At 39.2% G+C, this 21063-nt stretch overlaps 1 protein-coding gene across 2 annotated transcripts in view; it reads right to left on the reverse strand.

The window, feature by feature from the left end:
• Positions 1–21063, reverse strand: part of FBXL7 (F-box and leucine rich repeat protein 7) — a 287995-nt gene that overhangs the window by 85473 nt on the left and 181459 nt on the right. The gene's annotated exons all lie outside the window — the stretch shown is intronic.

Raw genomic sequence — 21063 nt, forward strand, 5'->3', positions numbered from 1 at the left:
CTTGGGCTCCTGTAGGCATGGCCAGTGGTGCTGGCAATGCTACAAAGTTTACTCAGCATGGCGTCGTTTGGTGGCATCCAATAGTTATTTACTTTACAAAAAGTAAACAAAGCTTATCACCAGGAGACAACACACCAGAGCCCTAGACAGGCCAAAAACGGTCACTGAACTCATCTAGTTTACCCTAAATCACAACAAATTTGCTGAGATTTCCCTAGGATTTTTATAGGAGGAATTGTTCCTGTAGGCAGATTGGGCACTGAGGTTGGACAGGGCTTAACCAGCAGCATCTCTAGAGTAAAGGTTGTGGGAACAGTTGCAGCTGCATTTGTGTCCAAAGCTAAATATCAAGTTCATAAAAATAATTCATGGAAATGGGCAGAGGGATTTCCCATTAGAGAATTTCACAGAGAACAAGAGTAGCTTATTTGCTTAAAATAACTGCGTTTTTAAAGCCTGTAATTTGTGTGTGTGTGTGTGTGTGTGTGTGTGTAGAACAGTGTCATTTCAACCCTCTAAGCAACTTTGAATGACTCAGCCTGGTACCTTATGCAACAAGTCGTTGCCTAACATCTGGAAGGACTGTGTGCTTTCCAAGAGAAAGAAAAATGGCTGGGCAGGGTGGGGATGAACAGCTTCCTTCATTTCCCCAGAAGGCACTAAAGAAAAACCTCAAGCACATGGTGCCCTATCAAATCCAATTTCCTATTTTTGTGGTAAGGAAGGTGTCCATTCATCTGATGTAACAGCCAATATAAACCAGCACCTGCCACACTTTAAGTGATTCCTCTATGCCTTGCGTAGGCAGAAGTATCTTTTGTTCACTCGTTATAAACACTTATTTCTACAGTGTCACTGAAAATCTGATGATATTTTGGAAGCCGTTTGGCTCTGTCTGACTGATGGCATCATGTAGTTTAATTGCTGAATTTATATTTTTCTCATGCTTCACATTTACTTACATGGAGCATATCAATTTCTCATCTTAAACCAGCTAAAGAATTTAAGATGAAAACTCTCAAGGGTTAATACTAAGATCAATACTTCAGTATTTTCACTAAGGACTTCAATGATGGGAGTAAATCTGCCTAATAGTAGTTCTGGTCAAGGCCCAACTCAAGCCAAGTTTGGAGGAATTGAACATCTGTACTCGGTGTGTAAATATGACTATAATTCAGTCACCTTTCTCCATAAGTACTGGACAGCCTAGTGCCTGCTGAGCTTGAAACTGATGCCCAGCCTATGGCAAGACTGCTGAAAACCCCAGTGAATCTGCACCTGCTCACAAAGCTCTCCAGCAGTACAGGTCCCTGAAAGTGATATTCCATCTACACTAGAGCCAACAAGTTCCTACAGCCACCTGAGGAAAAGGGACATGGGATGAGTCACCCTGGAAGGAGAGTGCTCAGTTTGAAAAGGCACAAACAATGACACAGTAAGAGAAGTACTTAAAGACAGCTAATAGAGAAGGAGGGCTGGCTCAGCTTCAGAAGTGCTTAAACTCAGGAAGTTATCCCATATGAGGAATGCCCTGGAGGGAAGAAAGTCTAAGAAAGGACCACAGATTTCCTTGAAAGATGACATCTAGGCATCTGTTTGGAATACAGAAGGGTGCTGTTAAGAAATAAGAAAACATCAAAGGAGAAAACACTGGTCTAGATGCACAGGAATAAGATAGAAACTGCCCCAAATCAAATTTAACTAGACATTGAAAGGTTAAAACATCTAGTAAGAAGTTCTTCAGCTATATTAAGAAAAAAAAGGAAAATATAATATCACAGGTAAGTAGTAGAGGTGTTGTCCAGAAATAAATGTAGATGAAGATCATTTGGGAGCAGTTTGATAACCAAGATACAACAGTAAGAGAAGAGCTGTTCTAACTACAGAGTGTTGCTAAGAACAAATAGGCATTTTGGCCTAGAACAGTTTTAGGCTTTGAATGAAAGAAATATTCTGGATCCTTAGAGAAATAAAGCTTTGAAATAATTTCCCACAGAAATGAAGGGGAGGGGACAAAGGGCTTACAAAAGGGATCAGCAAGTTAATAAAAAGGATTGCATGAGGCAGTTGCTCCCAAAGCAGAGCAGCTGGTCCCAGTGTCCTGGGACATCCCTTCAATTTTTTTGTTGTCCTTCAGAACAAGCCAGTAAAACCCTTGCCCACCTTTATTACGAGAGTCAGTATTACATTCACACACTGTCATAATTTGCAAACCTTTTTTAACCCTTATTTCATTACTAAATGAAAAAATAATCCAGCTGAAGAAATAAGTGTTGGTGCTAAACATTAAAGCATTGTTCTACAAAGCCTTTTCTCTTGCGAATACAGTTAATCCATCTCCAAAAATGGACTGAACTGCATGGGAATAAATTAAGGTTCTAAAATCCCAAATTACTATACAAGTGAAGAGACACTGAAATCATTTCCTCCATCCCTAATGACTTCGGTTTCAGTTCTGAGATGCAATCAGAGCAGTTTGTTAATGTGTATCGATGTTAAATCAGTTTTAGAGAAAAATGGCTGGAAAAGCTCCAGTGCAAGTACTTTCTCAATATGTGCTTCTCCTGAAATGAGTGTCTTTCAGAAGACTGTATAATGGCCAATCATTTGCCCAATTTTAGGAAGAAGTCAGCATAATAGTTGAAGATTTTCAGAAATAAAAGTCACTTTTTTCATAGTGAAATGAATGCTTTCTCTTGCATCAAGTAATAGGATAACAGTATTAAAAGTGAAAACAGAAATAAAGTTTCAAATCACAAGAAACAACTGAAAATTCTGACAATTGAATGAAAACGTTTTCCTGTTTGGAGTAGTCTTATAATGTAAACTATCTTTACAGCAAATGTCTCTGTCTCGCTCCATTATCTATATTCCCAGACTTAATAAAATCTCACATTTTTCTAAACTTGTACTATGCCTCATCTCTTTGCAAAAAGTTGACAGAAGTTTGCTTTTATAAAAAAAGCTTACAGGTATTAGAATGGGAATATAAGTTGAACAAAGGAGAGACCTCTCCTCTCATAGTAAAAGAACAAATTTGACTCTTACAGTCAGTTAGACACAGACTTAAATTAGTAAACTCAATACAGATTTTAGAAAAAAAAGCAGAAATCGAGTAAGGCTTCAGGAATGTATCACTTTTTCTATGCTACAAGGTATATGTAGTTATGATGCAAGTTTAGGGGCAGGAAGAGCTGGCTTTAGGGATTTGCAGCATATTTGTAAAGGTTTTCTTTTCAGCTGCTGGGGTGTCAAGTAAAAAACCGGAACAACGTAACTGAAGCCTCCATAAATTAAATACTATTCTAAACTGCAATTAAATTGTTCCCTGCTACTAGTTTAATAGTCCCTCCTTGGTTTCATCTTCAGCTTTCTGTGGCTTACATTCCTTGCCGGGATACGTCAATCTGTATAAACCACAGCAAGAATTGTTAAAACTGTGGAGTCTAGGCAGCTGCATATACCCAGCCAACAGCAGTCAAAAGCATAGAAAAAACAATTAAATTTTCTCCTGCATGTATGTTTTAAAAGAACAACAAACCTTACAAGGCCTGTAGAGGAGTCAAATAAAACTCTGCTGGAAATATTAAGTCCGACTTTGGGCACACAAGCACCATGGTGTAAACTGGCATTAGCCTTGGGTTCTGATCGACTGAGCAGATGGGAGAGAGGCAGGAACACTGTTGTGGGCTTTTAGGACATTGGCTTTGGGGGGAGGCTTAAGCTCCTGAGGAGATGCCAGGTGCCACAGCTGAATGGGGATGACACCTCATGATGGCATGCAGCTAATGCATAGGTAACTGGGGAGAGGGGCTGTGAAGGAGGAGCTTCTGAGCAGCCAAACTCTACTGTTTCCAGGATATTGTGCTGCATTTAAAATGCAAGGATACCAACAGGAGGGTGAATAAGCGCCACTGGGACAAAACCATAGGGGACCATTGAGAGAGGTCTTTAGCAGAAGCTGCAGTGAGCCTGGATGCCTTTGCAGAAAAGCAGGCAAGCAGTGGCATTAGACCTAGAGGGGGTGAGCAAAGCCAACAAAGCCAAGCACGGACATTAAGTAACAGCAACGGAGTGATTGCTGAGGAAATTCTCCATACTTCCTGAACTGCAGTAGAAACATGTCTCCCAGATACTTAACACCCATTTAGCTGTTAGGAAAGCACCAGGCAATTCAATGGTTATTTTGAATGTTCACCAAAAGATTGTTTCTTGCACCGAGCACAGCATCTTCTCATGTGACACTCCACTGAATGCTTCCATCAGCCTGGGGTCTGGTACTGGAGTGATGCTTTGTGTCAAAACAATTTGCCTGTTCAGTATTCAGTCCTGCTGTGCTGTTAATCTGTATTAGCTATGGGAAGCAGGAAAATTCATGGAGTTTTCAGCTCTATTGATGCATATGAAAATCTTTACATGGCAAAGCCCTTCGTATGAGAAACTGCAGTAGAATAATCATTCTGCAATTAATAACTTCTTGAACTGGGCCCATCTAAATACTATTCAAGCAACCTCTACCATTGTAGTGGGTTCGGTTTGTAACCAGGCAGAAACACCATTTTAGTGTAGTGGTTTGGTCCAAAATAATCATTACTATTTACCTTCTGTGAGATAAGAATTAGGAGAAATGCAAAGCAGACACCAAACTTGAAAGAATATAAAGAAATTTATTAACAAACCTAAAAGAAGGAAAAAGAAAAAATAAAATCATACCACACCTTCAGAACTCTTCTCCTCCCCCCACCTTCCTCCCTTCTCCCACTGACAATGTAAAAACACAACCCTTGAGATGTTCAGGGTGTTTACCACTTCCATAATAACCCTGTTCAGTCCATTTAGGAAGAGGAGTCTCTCTTGTCCATGCTATGAAAACATTATCACAACGAGACAGCCTCCCAGGTTGCTCGCATGTGAGTCCCATCCCACGACTTGCAGCTTTTCCCACAACTGCTTTCGAGGGTCCACTCTTGAGCTACTGGGGTGCAATTTTAAGGTTGAGACATTCAGAAACAAAAGTTCTCTTCACCCATCTCTGGGAGCATTTCACCTCTAAGAATAGAGGCCCTTCTCCTTCCCTGGGAGCAAAGGGTCCTCTTCATCTCTAGGACTATCTCTGGGAGCATCTCTAGGAACTGAGGTCTTCTCCTTTCCCATTTGGAGCAAAAGTCCTCATCGCTTCCATCTCTCCCTCTTCAAACTTCTCATGAAATTACAGCTGCTTCAGCATCTGCCTATCTCAGCACAGGTGCTTTTGCTCATGAGTACAAGTTGAACACTCCACCCCCCATGCCTTCATGAAATTGGATACAGCGGGATACTCTGATATATCATAGCTTTACAACAGAATTTCCGCTTTAAGCATCTCCTCTTTCTCTTCCCTCAGGTTTTCAGCTCTTCACAGCACTAAAAGGGTTAATCTCACCTAGGCCTTGCAGCTGGAATTTCACTTATCGCTGTTGGTCACATGATCTCTGCTGGACAGTGGTGCAGCTTCAGCTGAATCTTGGCCGCACTGGAGAGGGGGGAGAGCCGAGCCGCTCCGGCTGCCCACAGCAAGGCAGTGGGGGGGGTTCCATGACTGGAACAGGTCCATCGGCTCCAGGATGGCCGTGGCCCGACCGGGCCTGGCCCGAGCAGGGCCTGGGCTGGGCCTGCTGGCCCCCGCACAGGGCCCTCAGCCACCTGTCCCAGCGCCGGAAACGAGAGAGAGAGTCTGCTCAGGGTTTGTCTATTCTTAAGTGTGGATCACAGAGGCAGTCAGAATTTAAGTGGCTAAAAACTTGTCCATATTCAAACTGGCCAGCTGATAGGTTCTGTCAAGTCACAGAAGAAGCTGTAAGCACTCCTTTGCAAGAACATCACTTCTGGAACTATGCTTGCTAACCCATGACAACCATCTAAGACATGACTCATGTTTCAGCATTCAAGTGGGTCCCATCTTGGAACCCATTTCTGGGCACATGTAAGAATGAGATTTAGAACAATCAACAAAGTTTAACCAAGAGGAAATCATGTCTGACCCACCTGACTGCCTACAGTGATTCAGTGACATTGACTTTTTTAAGCCTTTTATTGGTATCTTCTTCAATATTTTTGCAACCAAAATGGTACACCATGGTCTGGATGGCTGAACAACCAGAGGGGCAAAAAAATGTTGGATGGTTGGTCCATTCCCAAATGCTCGGTCCTGGAGATTCATGTGACAACATCTCCCTTACTTCCAAGTTCTGGACTCCCTGATACCAGACTAACATTGAAAAATTGGAGTAAGTCCATCAGGAGGCCCCCAAGGTCATTAGGCTACTGGAGCACGTACCTGTGAGGACAGGCTGAGGGATCTGGGCTTCAGCCTGGACAAGAATCAACTGAGGAAGTGGCAGGAGGAAAGGGCTAACACCAGTTTCCCAATCCTACAAGAAGACTGTCAAGAAGAGAGAACCAGGCTCTTCACAGCAGTGAAGATGTGAAGATAAGAGGCAATGAACATAAGTTGAAATGAAGAGTCCAGATGCTATGAAAGGTAAAGTCTTTTTTGCTCTAAGGAAAGTCAGTGGAAGAGGATTCTCAGCCACTGGCCTTGGGGGTTTACAAAACCCAGCTGGATAAAGACCTGGAAATCTGGTGTGATATAGCAGGCAGTTGGACTTTTCCACCAAAGTTGTCTTCCAACCTGAATTATTCTATAATTTTGGAAAATACTATTTATTTTCTTTTACAGAAAAACCACTGTAGGATGTTAGATTCAGAGATATGATAGATTTGCTAGTTTCTGAATGAAGCAGATTTGCTTCATTATTATAGGTACACAAACTCAAAGCAGCTCTTCCCAGCATGGACAACCTGTATCAAGTTCAATGAAAAAAAAAATACCATCTAAATTTCCCAAAAGGAACTAGAATTAAAACTCAAGAGTGCCTCGTGACATTAAATCATTCATACTATTACCCCATATAAAAAAAGTTATTTCATGTGAACAAAGGATCCCAATCATGCTGTGGGATCAAAAAACATGACTGCTGCCTTAGTTAATTTATCTAAAGGCTTCCTACAAGCAGAGGCATTTATGAGAATATCCCCCTTATCTGCTTTTATTAACAAAGTCAGGGCCAGGCAACTACTACCTCATGCATGCAACACTAGACTCTACTTTTGCCCCTACTGAATACTGCTCCACAAGATACTCCCTGTAACAAACTTCATACTACAAGGGTTAAAGCATCCATGAATGAAAGTGCTTATAGTACAAAGATTTAAGTACAAAGTCATTAAGGACAAGTCGGCACTCTGGAATTTAACGAGGAACACATAAGGTGTTGACCAAATGCATCTGGAAGAGACTAAAACAGGCTGTAGCACTTTTTCCCTGTTACCTTCCTACTATACTACTATATCCTTCTTTGAGTCCTGCAGCATATAGCAAGAGACCTATTCTATAGCATTTGTTGACATATTGTGCAATTCTAAATATAGGACACCATTTCTTACTGTCACAATGAAAGCGCTGTCTTTTGGGGACAGAACAATATTTTACTTTTACTGGAAATGGCGGAGGGAAGAAGATTCGGACCAAGGACTTCTAAAAGATTCCTAAATCCACCGATTTTCCATTTCCATAATTTGCAATGTTTGAGCAGTCACTACAGTTTGGAAGCTATCGAGATACATGACTCACTTCTGAAGTATTCCAGCTGACACTGATCTCCCAGAAAAATGTCTGAACAAATGAAAATGCTTTAGCAAGTTTATCTGCAGCCAGAAAATCTCACACTAGTAATTCAGTTTTATTGTAAGTGTCAAGATACTGCTAATGTAAATGGACTTTGTCCCTTGGCTCAAAGAATCAATATATCTCAATTTTTGAGAAGACTTCAACTTGCCATACCTAACAATATGAATTAATAGAAATTCAAACAGCTGACACTGCTCAGCATTACAGTCAGCACATTCCCACTGGTACTTTCTAGAACCCCAACAGCACTTTTGGAATCAGGATTCTACAAAAGGACTGGAATTGCACTTCCAAGTGCAGGTCTGAGTGGGAAAAGCTTTTTCTGCCATGACTGCATTCATGCTTAATACTCTCTAGCTGAAGGTCTGAAGTAATGTTTAGCTATCTTGTAAGGTGACAACATGTCTTTATTTCAGAGCTGCCTACTCTATGGACAAAAACATTCAAAAAGCATTACTTCCGTCACATGGGAGGGAGAAGGAAGCTTTCAATCCTTTGCAGATCCAAGTTACTGCAGATAGTAAAACACCTGATTTATGTGTACAGGCGCTGTTTGCCTCTGCACATTATGGTAGAAGGACTTCACATTTTGTTTTTTGTGGCTCCAATTTTGCTTCAACAAGTCAATTGTGGGTGGAAATAACCAAATAGCATATAAGATGCCAAGCAGAGGCCTCTGCAAACTTGGCCCAGAGTGTGCATACTTGTCAGTCTTAAGTCTGCTGTTCTCATTTTAATCCCCCGTGCTTCTCGCATCTGCAAATTGTTTAGCAAATTTAAGTCCTTCATTTATCCACTTACAACCCGGTCTGCTTTCCTACAATATTTTATCATCAGATTTATGAAGCCGCCATTGTTTCACTTTGAATTTAAATTAAGTTAGATAGTAAATGATGCTAATCTTTAAGCAATGGCCACCAAGAAGGTGCAGGTATCAATAACAGCATGTTGCTTATTTAAAATACTGCTGCCAGAAATCAGAGGGCAAGTTTGAAAGGGAATTAAACACAGTCATATTTCAACTCCACCATATCTCAAATCGCACTATTTTACTATTTTATTCCTGCAGGTTACATCAGATGGGCAAATATTATGTGCTAGTGAGATGTTAATTACCCAAATGATTTATTTAAACCTTCAGGTTTTTCCTTAACACAAAATGCATAACTTGGTATGTTCTGCACCCAGTTTCCTGGGATACACAAGGTATCTTTCTTTTCTTATGATCCTTTGACCTATCCATTAGTGGATGGAATGATTAATACATGGAAACATCAGCAATATGATAATTTTTCCCTTGCAGAAAGGAGCAAAGTATAAGAGGATATTACTACAATATAGACAATGTCATTTTTCTGGAAAAAATAATATGAAACTATCTAGTAAAAAGCCACACAAACATGAAATAAACAAAAGACAGAAGTTTAGAAGCAGCTCCCCACTTTACCTACCAAAACAGAAGAAAAAGAAACAAAAAGAAAAAAAGTAAATAGAAAGGGTCTGACATGCAATGAAACAAAAAGAATCATTCCTCACTTCAGATTTCAATGAGTTGCACATTTCCAGACAGCTGTTCTGTTTCAAACAAACAGAAAGGTCTGCCTCGGGATATGAAAGCTTTCTATCAGGATCTTTTTGGCTAGATAGGGGTAGTCTGGCGTGGAGTACCTATATCTGTATATCCTATTGAACTAGGATTGTTTCTCCTATTATACTGGGAAGAAAAAAAAGAAAAAAAAGAAAAAAAAGAGAAAAAACCACCAAATCTACAAAAAACCCTCCACCCCCCACAAACAAAACCAACCCTAACAACTAAAGAACTCCACACACAAAGAAAGAAAAAAATGCCAAGTCACCAAGCCCCAAACTTTTAGGAAATAAATTCCTCTTTTAAATAAAAAAATGCTACAGGCAACTTTATTGCCATCACATAACATTGTTCTTTGAGAGTCTTGCCTTGCAATGGAAGTTTCTCTTCCCTTGCATATTTGATTTCCAGTTCCTAGATGAATTACAAAAATTAGTCCCATGAAGTTCTGGGTAATTCACTTGGCTCCCACTGCTCTTCCAATCCTTCCAGGACTGCAGCCGTTCCAAGGCAAGCACAAAACCCCAAGTATATCTGCCATTTGATGTGCTATGTAAGCAAATAATGTGTCTTTCTCCTGGAAAGACATGCAAGTCTGACAACTTATTTCATGCTGCTTAATTTATTTCAGACCTGAACAGCTAAATGACTTAATTGGTCTCAGCAGCTGACCACTATGATTTGATGGCCACATATGGCCAAACCCTGAGGGAAAAAGAATGCTGGAGTTAGCATGGCAGCCAGAACTTTAAAATGCACAAACAACAGGTGAGAATACAAAATCATCTGGTTACCCAAGACAGGCAGCTGCAGACATAGAAGATGTGAGACAGCTGCTTCCAGTTGGTGGTGTTGACTGTTAGAAAACTAGTTATCCTTACAAACTTAACATATCTGCAATAGATATCCCCAGGAAGACATCTGGAAAGGCACAGAGGAGTCTTAATTTCCCTTAGAAACAAAATTCCATCACAATCCATCTTATCTGTAACAGATGCTCATTCTGGAAAAAAAAACCAAAAAACAAACCACCAAAAGCAGTCCACCATAGGATTCCCCATCAAAATTCAACTACAAGTTTTGAATTAAAAAATTATAATTATGTGTAATTCACAGCATCTTGGGACTAGATACTGGCCACTCAAACAATACAGAAGAACATGAAGAACATGCTGCTCAACGCAGATGCCAGCGGAATAGTGCCACCAGACAAGAAACCTGGGAATTTGAATTCAGATCAAAAATCTGTGCTTTAAGACTTGAACTCTGCATTTGTTTTGGATAACAGAGAACTTCTCTCTTTCCATGAGAAACACATGCTACTAGTCAAAAAAATGTTCGTATCTAACAAAAGCAACAGTAGCTGACTAGTGGAAGAGTTAGTTATTGATGTCCAAGAATGAGAAAGCAGTTTAGGTACAGAAATCAAACTGCTGCAAATTTACTGTAAGACTTCTTATTCTATATTTGTCCAAATCAGCTCTCCAGCACTGAATTATAGATATACTTTCTTTTTCTAAGGAGCAAAAGAAAATTCAAAACTGGCAAAAGATTTTAAACATTGACCAACAGGGTTTAAAATAACCAATAATAGCAGAGAGTGAACAAATGGCTTAAATATGGTAACATGCTGGAGAGATAATTTTTTGTCAACCATGAAGTGTAATTTGACATGAATGTTATTGCTGGCATGCATAAATAGCATCATCAAGAGCATGCTAGTGTGCCAGAAAAAGTCGTTGCCTATTAAACAAGTTCAGCCCTTGCTTCTTCCTCATTCCCTCGCTGTACTCAACAGCTCTGCAAGAAGGAACACAGCCCTGAATTCTAACTAGCTGAAATGTACTTGGAGAGCACCTTCCTGAAAACTCCTCAAGCACAGGGAAAGTAAAAAGATCTGAGTTCTATCTGTTGGCATGGAATTTATTTTAATTTCATCCATCCAGCTCCACAGTTCCATCCCTTATTGGGTACAACATTAATATGGAACTTGAGATTTCATTACAACTGCAGTGTTCTGAAAGAGTAGCATTTACCAGCTGCACAAGGACATCAAACTCACCTGAGTCACACTTAAAATTACAAGCAACAGAACAGAACCAGAACACCTCAAACAGAAAACAGAGAAACTCCCTTAAAGGCCATGAGGGTCAAAAATATGAGTAGGAATCCTTCCTTCCAGTTCGCTTCCCATATTTCTATGGTGCTCTGCCTGGATGTACCAAATAGAGTTAGCTTTTGATGGGTCAAAACATAGGAAATTTTTTCTAGGATAAATAAAAACAAGGGTACTGGGAGTTGGAACAAACCATATTTTCATATTGGAGAATAGCAGGTGCTTTTTAAACCATGAGTTAATTCTGTACAGAAGCAACACAATTAGGTTCGAACTTTCAAAGTAATCTGAAGTCATTAAACAACCAAATTCTGCATTGAAACAAGGCCTCAGGTGAATTATTGTTATCTTCTGACCTTTAAGACTAATTGCAAGCTTAACACTTGTAAATATGTTTTTATAGCATTTAACAAACAGGCAAAAAATTTAAAGTGATGTTTGGATGCTTGAGTTTACAAACATATGTCAAGGACTTAACTTTTGGCACAGATAAGTGAACCAAGTACTTTCAAACTCGATGTCAAGGCTAACACCTGACCAATTCAACTGTAAAGGCACTTTGGACTTCATTCACCTGAACTTATGGCTGTATAGCCAATACTGAAGAGAAATATTTCAGCATAAGGAAACCATTGATCATAGCAATATTTGCTAGGTCATAAAAAACTGATTATACTGCAACAAGCCTGTTCTAAATCAACACTAAGTGTTGGGGTCTAATACTGTTTATGCAGCAAACATACTCACTGAGAATTATGATCTACTTTGTTTATGCTCATTTTGAATGCTTTTCTCCTCAGATGATTTACAGTTTTATTTTTTCTTCCAAGGCTCAGTTCCTGGAATTCTTAAACTGCTCCAACTCAGCCATTTCCAGATCATCCATTAGTTGTTTCATTAAAGTTGTGGATTTACAAGGCCCACTCAGCATTCTTATCACTGACTCATGTTCTCATCAGCAAGCAAGTTCTGACCAGTAACTATTTCACCCCAAAACTGAGCTCTGCACTATCTGCACAAGCCACCTTGACAGCATGCATGCCAGCACCAACTGGGTACCCAGGTTTTACCCCCTCCCAGGAGCCACTTTAAGACTTTTTTTGAGAATCCAACATTTAGTCATGCCTAGTCCTGCAGTCCTCAAGCATCCAGTCTCCTTGAAACCTCACATCAGCTGGACATTACCACGAATGCTGGTAATACATCTGCCTTCCCTCACATTTCCTCCTGCCTTACACAAAATATCTCCTGCCTTAAGGCAGCTTTGCAAATTCCATTCCTCCTAGAGCCAGGAAGAACTGGGAAACACAATGCACACTCAACCTGAGAGAGACTAAATTAGAATATGTTAGTTACATCATGTTACATCATGTTAACACTGAGAAACCATCCATTCTTCCCAATATTGAGCCAAGGCATTTACAGAAGGCTCTCAGAAGTCTGAGTATTGCTCTGCAAATCTGTGAGTCTCCATGAACCAGAAAGACTGCTCTCTAACAAATACAATCTGAAATATTACCACCTTTAAATAGCACTGAACAGGGACTCCATGATACTGCTGCCTTGACTGGCTATCACAACGGAGCAGATTGAAAGAGAGACACTTAAATGTTCATGTGTACATCACAGGTTCTATAAGGAGACAAAAAAAAATAAAACAACCCTGATAGAATCAAAAGTCTTTTTCCTCCAATATTTTTATGCTGTTTCCTATGGAGTTCTTTACTAATGTGTCCAGAATATATAACTATTGCTTTAAATTTAGGTGTTAGCTTGTTGCAGTGCCACTATGTTTTAGTTTGCTAAAGACATGCTGCAGATGGAACTGTTGCTTTTAAATTAACTTTTGTAATTTGTGATAATTTCTATTGCCTGTTTTCTTACATTAAAGTTTTATATCTAGTGTAAGAGAAAATTAAGATGCATGTCATATTAATATAAGAAATACTTAGGCTTGCACATAGGCTTCATCACTCAAAGATATCATAGATGGATTTGAGCTGTATTTATAAAAATCCACTGATCCCCCCAATATGCCAAGAGGGTTAACAATCCCTCTTAAACCTTCCATGGTTGGAATGATCACAAAATGTAAAGTAACACCAGGAAATAAAAATATGAAAGTGTAGATTGGTGCCATTTTAGCACTCCCGGACATGAGCAAGTTACGGCGTTAACGTATCCATTCAATTTCCTTGGATGTATGAATCCCAATATGATCCTCCCCCAAGCACAGTGTGTGGTTAGCCTTTAAATGGAGCAGTCTTTGCTTCTCATATACATATCACTCATCTGATCATACAGCCTAAATGTGAATTGCACCATTTTTTTCCAAACATTTCCCTTAAGATTCATGCCATTCACATTACTAATAGGCATACTTATTTTACTCCTCAGTTTCTTGTATGTTAGTATTCTTAGTATGTTAGCCCTAGTAGCTTCTAAAAAATTAACCATAACAGTACTGTCCAAATCTTAACTACTTCAAGTTCAGTCAATATTCAAGTCTCAAAAAACAAACAAACCGAAATCAAAAATAAAAAAGCAAACAAGAAATGAGGTTTTTTCCATTATTTTACTACCTCAAAGTGACTAAAACAAGTATCCTACATTGTTATGTGATATTCACTTTGTATAAATGTAAATAAGTCCATTAGATAAAAGGCATGTGTGTGTGTGAGTGAAATCTGGCCCATCAGTCACTACATAGCTTATACACACAGAAATATGCTAGCAATGCACTGCTCAGCCACTTCAAAACACAGCAAAACAAACTGCATCAGCTGCTGAACACAGACTGATATCAGGGAAATTCCTGGGTTAAGAAAGCAATGCACACGGACTCCTCCTCAACTGTAATTACTCTGAGAATAAATTATATATCATTGTTAAATAAATCACAGGTCATTACCAAGTCATATAATTCACCTTCATGAGAAACAACAAAAATGTCGGATACTAGTAAGAATAAATCTCTGTGCCTAACAGTACTTTTCTTCTGCAGTTCTGTATTTAACATTCATTGTTCCCCTCTAATACTTATTTCATACGCTCATTAAATTCCTACCAAATGCTTAGATACGTCTTAATTCCTGCAGCGTGAGCACCATCACTCTGAGGGTAAAGGTTCAATTTTGCTCTCACATCAAAGTGATGTCTTGGAAGCCCTGAGTTAAACTGAGATAATATGAACAAAACTGAACCAAATAGATTCATATATTGGTAATCAGCCAGTCTGCCAGCTGTGCTACTGGAGCAAAGTAAGTTATCTGCCAATTCTTGAGCAGGTATGTGCTCTCCACATGAGGAACCAAGGCTCTTGAAGCCAGAGGATTATGTTTAGATAGCTTCTATACTACTTTCACTAAAGTACATTTTCTCAGGCAGACTAAATATGGTCTGGGAGCATTCTCTGGCAGATGCACATTTAGTAATGTAGGTCTCCAGATTAAGGCAAATTAATTTTCGTTAGAAGCAGCACTAACCAAAACTAATGAATTTAGGGGCACATTTCATTTCAAGCAGGACTGAACCCTACATGACAGGGTTTTGTGAGGTTAGTGCCTTGTACAATAATTTCTACAAAACACTGAACAATGCTCTGCAAGCAGAGGGTGAGAAAGGAGGTCACAACTTCTAGGTGATCTCAGAGAAGAAACAATAGGAGAGTCACTGAACTTTTCCTTCTTGTTTCCAGCTAACCCTGCCAAAGCAATCCCAATCATTTAAGATTGTTTTCTTCTTTATCCAAAATAAAAGTTTAGCTTATTAATACACAAAATTTTCAACTATTTATTCTGCTCAAAGCACATGCAGATTTCATTTCTTATCACCCTGATATTGCTCTGGTCTCTGCTGTCATATTCAGAAACCCCATCCATTGTGTTGTGCACCATAGGAGAACTGCATCAATGATGATAATCCAAACAGCATTTTTTCTACACACACAAGTTGCTGCACGCTTTCAGAAAACACATCCTGCTAACTTCACACCAGAAAGGATAAAGACAGGTTCCAAGCAAAGCCATGCACCAAAAATTTTACATAAAGTATTGCATCTACTAAAACAATATTGTTCACTTAAGTAATTTACTAGATGTACACCTAAGACATTACTTCAAAATTCATGCGTGAAGCCCTGAGGGAGTCGGGAACTTTCATCTACATGGCCTGTTTTGAAATCTGGCATGAGATGAGTGCTGATGAATAAAATTTGTCACAAGGCATTTTTGCCACGTAGTTTTGCATCACTGAAATAATTTTTTTCACCCTACACTCATTGACAGTTGTATTAAATCTGATTAATACAACCATTTCCATTGCACTGTCAGATTCTAGTGAAACATGAGTTTTCAGTGGTTCAAGAACTGGAGCTGTCAACTATAATTTAAAACTGCACCCAAACAATGACACAACATTACCTCAGTATTTCAAAGATATCTTAAAAGAAGACTCCTTAAAAAATACCCCCTCTTTGCATGAGCAAAGTCCCATTAGAAATCCCCACTAATTAATAATTTATATTCTTAGAAGAATTATTAAGAAGTGTCAGATTTCAAACTCCAAATTGAGCTAAACCCCCAGAGGCAAACTGCAGGTTTAATTTACTGTAAGAGAATCTCATCATTTTCATTAAGCATGTTATCTGGAGAGAGATTTGAGAGAGGACTGATGGCTTCCAGACTACAAAGCACTTGACTCCCAAGAACCTACCATTCTGTCAAATCTCTTAGTATCATCTAAGAAAAAGGCAAGAGCAGGATAGCTTATTGCTCCATGTCAGAGCCGCCCAAATTTTTTACTTCTCCTGTCATGCATGTTTCCTCCTAACTGACTCTATTCTGAATAGGAAGCACAATTCATACTGACAATGTAATTGCTTAATTATTGCAGCCTGCTTACCTTCCAAAACAAACTAATGCAAAAGAAATCAGAGGAAAACAAAAGCAACTGATGGCATCTCATGAGCCAGAGCATTGAAAACAGTGGAAAAATCAAATAGAATAATGATCAAAATATATTTTTCTAGTACCAGTGCCACAGAATTCATAAAAAGTTAAAAGGAAACTTTCAGATTAGCATTTGGTAGTTTGTGCTCATGTCTTCTGCTTCCCTTCCTCCCCCATCTTACTCTGTGGCAATGTTTGTCTGGTAAAACTTTAGCAACCACAGATGCATACTCTTTAAAACTAGTGGTGTGAATATAAGTTTATTCCTAGGCAACCTGAGTATGGTAATAACAGTCACTACTGGTGTCCTACAAGACTTCGACCACAGCAGGACATATCAGGAGCAGCGCCTTTAGTTCCATCCTCAAAGAGAATCTCCTTTCAACCAACACTGCCCACTGAGGGCGAAATGGGAATTCAATTATTTTGTGCTAGGTGCTTCAGAGAGAACACACTCTACCCACTCCCCATTTTTGGCCAGTAGCAGTCTGGGTACATTTTAAAGACAGAGCTAAACCCACCCAAAACACAGTTGATTTTCCTATTTCTTCAATTCATGTTAAACAAGAAAGGCTAGCCCTGAACTCTTTATTCTTTAATGTGCAGGATTACTCTGCACATGTGTCTTGCTTATTTCTCCTCTCAGGATGCGGTGAGCATTACTTACAATAATATCCTTTTCAAGTTCTGCTGTTTGCAGACTCATTCTCATATATCATTTAATCAAAGTTTCTAAAAAGATGCAGCATGCTGAGTAATTCTCCATTCTCTTATCACACACATAGGTTTAAGCTTTTCAAAGAGACAACTTTGCAAACTGAACTAGTCTGAATGTGAAGCTGCATTTGGTTTTTACTATACAACCTTCAGGAAAGGCTGAGTAAGTTAACATTATTCTCCAAGAAGAACTTGTGCAATTCCTTTGAAAGACATAATCAATGGCTGCCTATTAAATACATTTCTCCCAAAAATTCATTATTTGACTAGTATAATAAAAAATTTGGTAGGACATACCGTACTAAAATATCTTTCACACAATACTTTAACTCATGATACTTCAGCATGAGAATTAAATGATTTTTGAAAAACACTGTCCTCTTTCTTTAAAGCAATGCCACTACCAACACCAGCCAGCAACACACACACGGTGTAATACCTACCTGTTCTGTGTTCTGTTTAAAGCAGCCCCTACATCAAGACATTTCCATCTTTGCTGCCTGAAACAATTACAAAAACAATATAACACCAGACCTTCTCACTCCAAATTCCTTCTCTCAAATGGGACAGAGGATTTCCAGGCTTCAGCGTGAGGGACCAACAGGTAACACTGTTTTCGGAGGAAGGCTCTCAGTGGAAGTCTCAGCCTGAAATGGATCCACTTTTGCGGAGAGTGGGAGGATTTGAAGAAACCAGGCAAATGGTGTTTGACCTTTGCTCTTAAAGCAAGCAAAAAAAAACCCCAAAAGCCTGAAACTCACTGGGTGGCACATGTAGACCCCTTATGCAAAGCTTTGTTTTTCTCCTTCAGTTATGCTTGAACAGTCAGAGAAAGCAACATGCCAGAAAGAAGTTTTGTTGTCCAGCTATCCGACACTGCACGCTCCCTGGAGGCTTCCTCTCAGATTATCATGTTGTGCTTAGTTGGGTCACAATATGTTTCTGTAAAATATTTCACTATACTTGGAAAAAAGCCTTAACAGCAGTCTTAGGGGAAATCACCATGAATAAATGCCAGGCTGCTTTTCCTAAAAAGTGGCAGATACGAAGTGAACTTGATTGGCAGTGTTTGAAACACCCCATCACCTGCTTGACTGGCAGTTCTTGAGTCAAACACAGCAAGTACCTCCAAGCACAGTGCAGTTATCCAGCCCTGAGATAATTATCACTGCTAGATTATGTCAGTGCAACCAATAAAAGAAGTTTATTTGAAGCTTCTGTTTACATAGAACCCCTAAGGTATTCTCGTTTTGAAGAGGTTGTTCAAAAATGGTGTCAACACAGCTTCAGCATTAACATTAAGAGATACATTTTCAAGCAGGGCTTCTCTGACCTGACCTAATAAAATAACTTATCCACAAATGCAAGCAATATTTATAGAATCCCTACGCGATCTTAAAACAAGAGTAATTATTTTTCCATACTTGCAAAAGAGAATTTATATTTATTTTAAATACCTAAAAGCATCCTCCCTCTTTTTCTCTGCAGGAACAGCCAGTTATTTTCACAGCTGAAAGCAATAATTTCTAAATGGGAAAGTATTTCCAAACAAGAAACTTCTGATTATCACCAAGCTGCTCAATTGTTATTTCATTTGGATTTTTTTGTTCCTCTCCTCCACAAACAACCATCCACAAAGAGGGTGGAATTTAGGTGTGTGTAAGAACACACATTTACAGGCAATAAGCTCTTCAAAGCATGTATGGCTTCTACAAAAAGCACCATTAATACAATTCACATTTGGCACCACAAGTGTGCTTAGGACGGGAAAAGTACTTTTCTCCTACCACTTGGGAGAGGAATGGGAACATCTTTCAAAGTCTTACCTATTGAGTCACAGCAATGATCATATTCTTCATAAAAGACACAGATCAGGGGCTAGTTTCTGCAAGAACCATCTTTCCCCTAGATGTTCTTAAAGACTGAATTCCTCTAACTGAAAAGTAGTGCGGGTTTTATACAGGCTCTTCTCCTCTGCTGGTTCCAAGGCTGTTCTCATAAGCAACCACCAAGCAGTAATCATAGAGCCACAGACTACCTAGAATAAGCTAAATCTCTTCTCACAGTCTTGTGCCTACACAGCTGTAAATATTCTGAACCCCATTCATATCAGAGCAGTGGCAAATGATTCCTGCACTAGTCTATCACTGAAATACTTGAAAACTTGGACAAGATGTATCAGAGGCAAAGACTTGAAGGATGGAAACAAGTCCAATAAAGCACAATATCATAAAATACAGATCCATTAATATCATGGGAAAATCAGAATACATGCAGCTGTCCAGGAAATAATCAGGAAATTACATTAATTAGAGCCCTTTTCTCTGCTTGACATTTCACCACAATACAATGACTACTTTTTCAGCTGCTAGTAGGACTTATACTAGATTTTCCTAAATTGAACAGAGTGATAGCAAAGTGAATTAAGTTAAGTGGCTATACAACCTTGAACTGTTGCCTTTCCACTACACGTCAGAGAAGAACACAACCCCATTTTCACAAAAGATGTTCCAGGCAGATCACAGATGTTTACAGATGCACCCAGTTAGAAAACCAGAATAGGCTGGGCTGTTGCCTCTTTAGTTCTAGAAGGAACAGATGAAAATAGTGGAAAGATTTCTCCCCCCCGCCAAAAAAAAAAACATCATGGCAAGTTGGTGGACTAGATCCTTTTGTTTAAGTCCTAGAGGACATAATGTCCTCAAAAGTGGCAGAATTGCCTTTAAGTAGCAGAAAATGAAGCTTACTATTTTCCTGTCAGCTCAGTTTAACGAGTAACATTAACCCCTACAGGTCATGTCTGGCTGAAGCCTTTTAGTGTTCTTATCCCTTTTTCCTCATTGTCATAAAATGGTTATTATACAAGAGTACATATAATTTTACATCAATAGTAGGAAAAGTAATGTCTCTGGACTAATATCTACAATACATTCCTTATCAGATCAGAAGTCCTTTCCTACAAACACAGCCTTCACAGAGGAAACTGTCCAAACAGAGTTGACAGTAACTCAAGAGCTGCTATTACTGAGAAAGTCTAATTTCTCGGCTTTATCCAAAGCAAATCCACTCAGAATGAAATTTCGCAAACTGGGTTCTTAAGACACCAGTGCACATCTCCAGACCATTAACTAGGTTCACATGGCTTCAGTTCTACGGACAAAAGAGGGTGTTTCAAAAGCTTAACCACAACCACTTCTCCTCAATGCCTCTATTACTAAGAAAAGCCTGGTGACCCTCTATTCTGAAGTACTCCTATTTCAAATTCATACTCATGACAAATGGCCACAAAGAAAAGAAACAAATTCACACGGGATGTGAATTCTCTCTACAGCTGGTAAAAGGAACATTCCATTTTTCAACATCTACAGACATTTGGGGTTTCATTGTGGCTAGGAAAAGTGTCATATGTTTATGTGGAGTATGCTCAAGTCCAGCAGAAAAATTAGGAAAAGACACAAAAAAAATCAAGTTATACTGTAGAACTTGGACAATTGAGACAACAGTTTAAGCCAGAGGTATCCTATAGAATCCCATAGACCTGCCACCTCCTAAAGAAACCAAGTAAAACCATGGTTGTGAGGTAATGGTACACTTCTCCTTTTTCCAAGAAATCTGTCTCTATGTAGCTTCACAAATTCCTGCACAAAGAAAAATGGATGAAGAAGCAGAGGCAAGGAACAGGAATACCACAGAGGAAAGACTGGCTCTGATCAAGGACCAGTCTTGACTTTAAAAGTTAAAAAGTGATCTTTGTCCTAGAATGTTAGATCACAGTTAACAGTCTGTTAAAGGTGGTTGTTTTTTGGGGGTAGAGGGAGCTGTGTGATGGAGACTAACACAGGGATTAAGCCCCTTCTACTTCATAAATTTTCTCAAAGCCTCACAACACAGGATAATGAAAAAGAGTATAAACTTGCAGACTGGGGGCGGAAAAAAACCTGGGTGAGCTAGGCATGCACAGGAA

Source organism: Corvus kubaryi, unplaced genomic scaffold (assembly GCF_017639235.1).
Source record: "Corvus kubaryi isolate FWS band 111438036 unplaced genomic scaffold, C.kubaryi_AGA036_p1.0 68, whole genome shotgun sequence".
NCBI classification, from domain to species: Eukaryota; Metazoa; Chordata; class Aves; order Passeriformes; family Corvidae; genus Corvus; species Corvus kubaryi.